Source organism: Adiantum capillus-veneris, chromosome 10, assembly GCF_014529385.1.
Source record: "Adiantum capillus-veneris isolate H3 chromosome 10, ASM1452938v2, whole genome shotgun sequence".
In the NCBI taxonomy this organism is placed as follows: Eukaryota; Viridiplantae; Streptophyta; class Polypodiopsida; order Polypodiales; family Pteridaceae; genus Adiantum; species Adiantum capillus-veneris.
The window spans coordinates 20,153,276-20,161,078 of NC_140940.1; positions in this window are offsets into that span (position 1 = coordinate 20,153,276).

A 7,803-nucleotide genomic window follows, 5' to 3' on the forward strand; every position below is an offset into this window, starting at 1 on the left:
ATAAATGCCCTCTATGAATCAATTTATTCGGATGGAGCAAGGAATATGAAACTCTAAGTGCCCATAGATCATCGTGCATGTGCATGCCGCTTTTCTCATCTTTTGCCTCCCTCTTCTGCTGAGTGCTTTTTCCCCTCGCCCTTTAGGAAAGCACCATTGCCAGCATGGCTTTGCAAGAAGCCATCGACTCATTCAAGAAGGAAGCAACTCAAGATATCAAACTCTCTTTCCTTGGTGCACCATGGATGTTCCTTGTCACTAACCTCTCCTCATCCCACCATTGTGATTAATAAAAGAAGAATGAGTGATCCCATCTGCAAGGCTTTTTGGAAGCAAGATGGTTCTCTGCAATTAGTCAACGTTGCATAATCCACACCTGGCTAAAACCACTCAGGCAGATATGAGGCTTTACTAGAGCATCTCAATCCCCCACTATTGCTCTCTACTCTCTTTGGAGAGTTGCTAGTGAAAGGCTCCTCATTGGACTTCTGAGTTCTTATCGAATTTAAGGCAACATCCTTAAATGTGACTCTTCTCTACTCAACCTCTGACAGGCTTCTTATGCATCTTTCATTCATTGAAGATCACGTGTGTGAGCTGCGAATAATTTTTCAAGATTCTGGATGTCAAAGACGATAGCCCATCTCTCCATTTACACCACTAGTCAGTTGACACATCCTTCGAACAGGGTTAAAAAGAGAATCGAGGGGGAGGCTACATTTTCTGTACAGCTATCTAGCACAAACACACATGCAAGGTCACCAATGTTGCAAATATCCCATGCAATCAAGCAAGAATTAACACACAATATAATTCTCAATCTAATTATCATAAACATTGGCTAGGGTAGTGGCCATATAGACTTTCCCAAACTAATGGTAGAGATTATTAGAATCGATCTAGTCCTAAAAAGAGTTATGAATTGATTTAATGTTGAGAGAGAGAGAGAGAGAGAGAGAGCACTAAATCTAGCATAGATATCTAGCTAATGTAATTGGGAGATACTAATTACGTTCAAGCTCTGACAGCACATGCAATGCCTATGGTGGATAAAGCAATGAGACATTTATCATTGCAAGAGCATTATAAAAATAAGGACTGAGTGGATTAGAGATAGTGTACTCAAGACAATGCAATGAACTTTCTTGATTCATTAGAACTGGGGAAAGAGATTACAAGCTTTGGATAACAACCATATATAGGCTAATGTTGGGGGATTGGATTCAATGAGTGGATGGATATAGCATGTGGCTATCAAGTGGGTAGCATGTGTATAGGGAATGAGTAGCATGTGTGAGGCTTATAGGGTTCCATAGAGAAACTGTGACTGCACATAAATGGTGCATGCCTGGCTTTTATGGAGTGTTCTCACTGTGAGTGTAAGCTAAGGCTTACCCCAACAACCCAAGGTATCGATATATCTATGTGTTGATGATGACAATCACATGTGATAACTAAGATATGATGAAATATCGTACTAATATTGAGTATCGCTATAATTTTGCCACCCATTGGGGTATCTATGTCACCGTTTATGGAAATGTATTTCATATTTGTGTATTAGATGTTATAATCATGTCTAGCTAATGTAGTTAAGTTCAACCCCTGTGGTGAGGTTGCCTTATATGCATGGTAGTAGTGCACAATGTAGCATTACAAACTCTTCTGGTCGACAGTATTGTGAGTGGAAATATCAGCACCAAATATGATACTTGAGAGCATACTCATATAAACACCTTCATTACTTGCCAACTTTGTAGCTATTCATCAGCCTCACATCTTAGCACCGTCTTTTTATAAACATTGTATTATGATGTGGAGTTTTATGGCTCATGAAACTACTAGCAAGATACTTATAAACTACTTGGCAATATGCTTCGACACTACTTGCCCTCTCATCATCCTTTGTAGTGTCATTTTCAAGGTTGAAATTGGTCTCCTTATTTTTAAAGCTAGTAATTGGCATCCTCACACACTCGTGGCATTAGGGTTAACAAAAACCATGAAGGAGTATGTTCATCTTGCTTCACTCAAAAGCATGCCTATACATGACCCTATGAACTTTGTTCCCATATAGTCTATTAGCACAACCCAAATTCTCGGCCATTAAACCATAGACCTTGTCAACCACCTCGCTTTTGACAGTGCACTTACCTCAACCGTTCGATATTCTATGTTTCTACCACTACTTGCCACCCACCACACTCTTTGCTCTTTCAAAGTGCAAGATCTTCAATCAATGCCCTCAGTTCATGATTGGGTATCTGCTTCCCAAAATAGTCATCTCATTTTCAATATCATAACGGGGAAGAGAGAGAGAGAGAGAGAGAGAGAGAGAGAGAGAGAGAAAAGATAGATTAGATATATAAAAGAAAAAAATGAACGCAAGTCATTATAGAGAGTTCCGGCAATATACAATGGGATACAACTATATGCTAGGCTTGTGTTGGATATCCTTTCTTAACTGGTAAATTCTCCACTCTAGGAGGGGAAATCAAAAGAGAGAGCTCTTAAAATTGTCGCATTGTGCCTTCAATATTGGAGTAGGCCACCTCAACAAAGGGACTTCAAAATTCAACATGAAACCCCCTTTGATCCATTGTACCACTAAGTGGTCTTTTTTAAAGCCCATCCCTCTTGATTTGACACCACTTGACATGCAATTGGTCGACTCAGCCTGCCTCTCCTCCAATGCATATTTAAAGCACTTTCAATGTATTGCATTGTCTAAAGCCTCCTTCTAAGGCCCTATTGGTGCATCGTCTACCCACCTTCCAATGTATCATCGTTGTACATAACACTGCTTGTACACTACGTACATTGTTCTTAAAAAGAAACATGGGTTTAGTACACTCCCACCTATAAATTTTCAAATCTGTCGCTAAATGTAAGATTAGAAGTCTATAAACCCTACAACTTTTAGAGGATTTGATGTTTAAAAACCTTGAGTTGTAGTCAGTTTACCTCTAAACGTTTTTTAGTAGGTTTTCCAAGTTTTATAATACAAGTATTTATTTATGAGCACTCTTTGCAGCCAAAGTTGCTTGCCAACTGAGTGCCAACTTTGTCGAGCCTACCTTGATTGCCCATTCATTCATGAAATTGAGTAGCCATAGTCGCCCAACATCACACCTACTTCTCTTTCAAAAAAAGTGTCACACTACGTAGTAGCTTGTAGCCATGGTTTGACGCCGTTGCTTGTTGCTCAATCATAAACCCCTCGACATTTGCACCTCCATGAATTTTGAAGATACAACATTGCAATCCAACACCACCGTGGTCCACCATGTGCTCAAGGCCATCAAAATTGACATCCAATGCAATTCTATCGTGCTTGCATAGCCATTCATCATCTTGAAGACCTGCCATTGCGTCAATGTATTTGTAAGAGGATAGATTGGGCTCGATCTTGTTGTTGGGTATGATGTGAATGGGATCGTGCTAGCTATGGTGGATGGAAGACAAACATAATGAACACAAGTGAGTGTGTGCAGGTTAGATTGTTACTCAAGCGAATTAGGTTCCAAGATAGATTAACTTGGACTCATAAACACGATCTTGAGTAGTTTGGTAACCCATTACAAGCTCACCATAAACAAGAGAGATGTAATGCAAACATGGATTGGATTTGTTTATTCATGAAATGAGCTTTAAGCAGCTCTACAGCCTTGCACCACTACATGTGGGATAATTCCACCTTTTCTCTCTTTGACTCGTACTCTAGTGAGTCTAGGACAAAGGTCACACCTTACAATCCTCCCCTTGAGGTTTGGACTAGGACAATACATTGAAGATTCTTTATCCACTAAGAATGACACAGTATACACACAAATGTCAATACATATCACCACTAAGGATGACAGGTCCATAAAGGATAACAAAAAACCTCCCCTTGGGCTTTGGGCCATAACTTGATGAAGAAAGAGACAACACTCCAATCCAAGAGCATAGACAACATACATCCTCAATCCATGAGACAAACAACATAACACTCCAATCTAGGAGCCACACTCCAATCCAGGAGCAAAAACAACGCTTTAATCTAAGAGCAAAATCCTGAAAAATGTCTGCTTCACTCTAATCCAAGAGCACCTTCCTCTTCTTCAATGCTTTGTCTTCAACTACTTCATGGTCTTTGTCTTCTAGCCGCAACATGTTGGTTCCAATGATGTCGATGTCTCCATAGCTTTGTCTTGGGCTTTATTGAAAAAACAAGTGCAATGCAAAAATACTGATGCAAAAACTACTAACGCGGATGTGAATGCTATTGTTGCCAAATGACCTCCCCTCGGAGAGAATTTTTGAATTTCCTCATGGTGCCTTGGAGCGGTCTTTGCATTTGGAGACTCTTCAAGGCTAGTGTTTGGAACTCCGTACATGAGCACGATAACAGTATTTTCCTCAATGCGAAGTACCTCATCACGTAAGTCATCCTTCACAAAAGAATTGTCTTCTTTGATTTTCTTGGGGAAGCCTTTGAAATTTGCCTTTTGAAGGTGCCAAGAAAAATGCCTTCAAGAAGACTGTGAGCACTCCCCCTTAACAAAGAGTTTTACCGATGTTTGATGATATGCTTTGATACTCCACATTGAGGCCTTGAAGCTTTGAAAGTGCCTTTAGCCTTGGAGTCCCTTTTTGGGATGCTTGGCAGCTCACAAGAATGGCCTTTTGTAAACAAGCCTGAGGCTTTGAAGCCTTGATGCAGCAGACTCATGGGAGGCAGCTCTAGTGGAGCGGGGCTTGGGGATTATGCAATGCAATAGGCGGGCCATGGGACGTGGGCCCCCTATAAGGGCAGATCCGAATAATTCTTTTGTTTGAATTGAGCGCACGGGTGAGCTCCACCAGTCAGACACAGTAGAGGAAGCCAGTCTTGGCACTGTCGGTTGTTCGCATGCAATGCATAAGCTTTGGGGAGCCATCAAATGGCTAGTTTAATGTGTAGCGGCCACCGATAGTCCGATCGGACCCAAAAATGGATTGCAATACAATTTACCACTTAATTTGGTGTTCGTCGACGAGCTATGGGCAAAAATGACACACGAGAAGAGGCCCCAGCAGACCCCAAGATGGATAGGTTGGATTTGAGCGCGTTTTAAAAGTCCGCCCAGCTTGCCCGATTTTTGGCTGCCCAACTCGAGCAAGAGACCACGTCCACACCCCAAAATAGAGTCAATGCTCTAAGCCACAAGGCCTTGCCACCTTCCTTGCATAGGAAAGCCAAAAATAAACTTTTATGCTGGTTAGGCAGACCCTTCTTCACACAAACATACACACCCAATAAAGGGGGGTAATGATTTCACTTAAGCACGGGTGTTAAAGGCTTGACTTTAATAGTGAATGCACACACACAATGCTCTCACACACACCTATAATTGGAAATTAAATTGAATGGGGCAATCAAGGGCTCTATGGAGAGCTTGTGAGGAGAGCTTCGGGATTATGTGACCAATGCAAGGAGAAAAATAACTTGATGAAATTAATTTAAGATGCAAATTAGCAAGAAATTGACACAAAATGCGTTTTAAGTGTAAACAAAAAAGATACTAATCCTCTCCCTAATCAAGCCTACCTAGCCATGGAGGATAGTGGTCTCTTGGGTGTGCCAAAGACATGCTCACACATAGCTAGATTAGTGAGGGATGCAACTAGTTATGGAAAATGCCACAAGATAGTAACGATAATTAAGAAATACTTATCCCTCTAATGTAAACACACAAATCCATAATAACAAGCCTAGCTAGCATAGCATGGGGCTCTGATATCACTTGATGGGAATGGGATTGTGCTAGCTAGGGTGGATGGAAGACAAACATAATGAAAACAAGCGCATGTGTGTAGGCTAGATTGTTACTCAAGCGAATTAGGTTGCAGGATAGATTAACTTAGACTCATAAACACGACCTTGAGTAGTTTGCTAACCCATCACAAGCTCACCGTAAACAAGAGGGATGTAATGCAAACATGGAATGGATTTGTTTATTCGTGAAATTAGCTTTAAGTAGCTCTACAACCTTGCACCACTACATGTGGGATTATTCCACCTTTTCTCTCCTTGACTCATACTCTAGTAACTCTAGGACAAAGCTCACACCTTATAGGGTGTTATCAGGTTGTTGTGTTATGACATTTATTCTCTATGTGAACTTGCAACATGTATTGGGAATCATGTACCATACACCCAGCTAGTTGACTAATGACACCCTACGAGCTACATAGCAGTATTGTTTGCCTTCAATGCTCAACCAATTATGTGTCCCATGCCTATTATGTCTAAGCATTGCCACTCTTGGTAGACTCAAGAGATTTCCTATAAATCTTCTCAGTGAGCGAGCTATTGACTATATCATTATAGACCAACTCACCATTTGGGCACATAGCTACTTATGGATGTGCAATTGGTATCCCATGAGGAAGGTAGAGAGTATAACAAGAAGATAGACTGAAATTCTTCATTAAAATTGACTCCTTTTGATGTCAACTGATTGAACGTAACATTGGACTTGTTCAAGTGTCCAAAAACGGTGCTACCTTCTTTCATATGAAGCTTCTTCATCAAGGTAAATTTTATTGCTTGCTCTCATATATGCTACATCACTTATCTTGTAAGTCGCGAGTAGTAGCTTAACCAATAATAGTAAAATTCACTTATTGTGCAAGACATAAGCAAATAGTGGATCTAGATTTAGCATCAAGTGATTTCCGTTGGGCATCTATGTTACCATCACCCTCTTTGGCATTCAAAAAATGGCTCCAATCAACCTTTTTGGATCAAAACATCTTGAATTTGCTCCTTTTGCATATTGAAATTTGCGCCATCAAATGTCTGAATGATATAAATGTCCTTCTTAGAACTAAAAACCATGATTGCCAAGTGACAATTTCATGGCAAAATCCTAAGAAAATTATGGCAAAGTTTCCTCAGTAAAATAAGCAAAATCTCAAACTAAAATGAGTAAAAATGCTGTTAAATATAATGGCATTTAATTATGACCTATATTTTTTTATATAGAGGTGGCAAGCAGGTTGACAGATGGCAAGCACAGTTGGTGTATAGCATATACAATTTAAAAATAGTTTATTGACATTTTATTAGTTGAGCGCTCTTTACGTGCAATGATTATATTATGTACATGTGCACGGTTGTAGGCATTCTGAGCATTGATTGATATCTACAAACAAATACATGCAAGATGGAAATGGTCACTCTTGCACGGGAAAAGATTGTACCCAATGCCTCATGTCTCTCATCTTCTCTCTCTCTCTCTCTCTCTCTCTCTCTCTCTCATGCATGCATAGCACTCTAATGCCGAAGGTGCATATGCCACACTCTCTCTTGCTCTCATCCCTCTCTCTGCTCATGCCTCTTGATGAAAAATGCATATGATCAATTTTCAAGGTAGGCATGTTCGATTATGCACATGCTATGCTATGAGTATTTGCACTGACTATGTTTATGCTAGGTTTCAAGCCCATTGGCCTGTGGAAACATATCCTATGGCATGCAGGCAAGATCACTGTAGGTGGAGTTCTGCAAGGAAAGTTGTTACTTTATTTGTAAAGCCTCTTCAAATTAATGCAAGGTGAGTTCTATTATTTTGTGTTGGATCTCTCTCTCTCTCTCTCTCTCTCTCTCTCTCTCTCTCTCTCTCTCTCTCTCTCTCTCTCTCTCTCTCTCTCTCTCTGTGTCTCATCCCTTCTTCATCTCTACCCCTGCACATCTTCCCAAGCCGCCATGGATTCTCCTTGATGCCATCCACCTACAAGTGGTATGAGAGCCCAGGCGGTGCCTCTATATGGTGG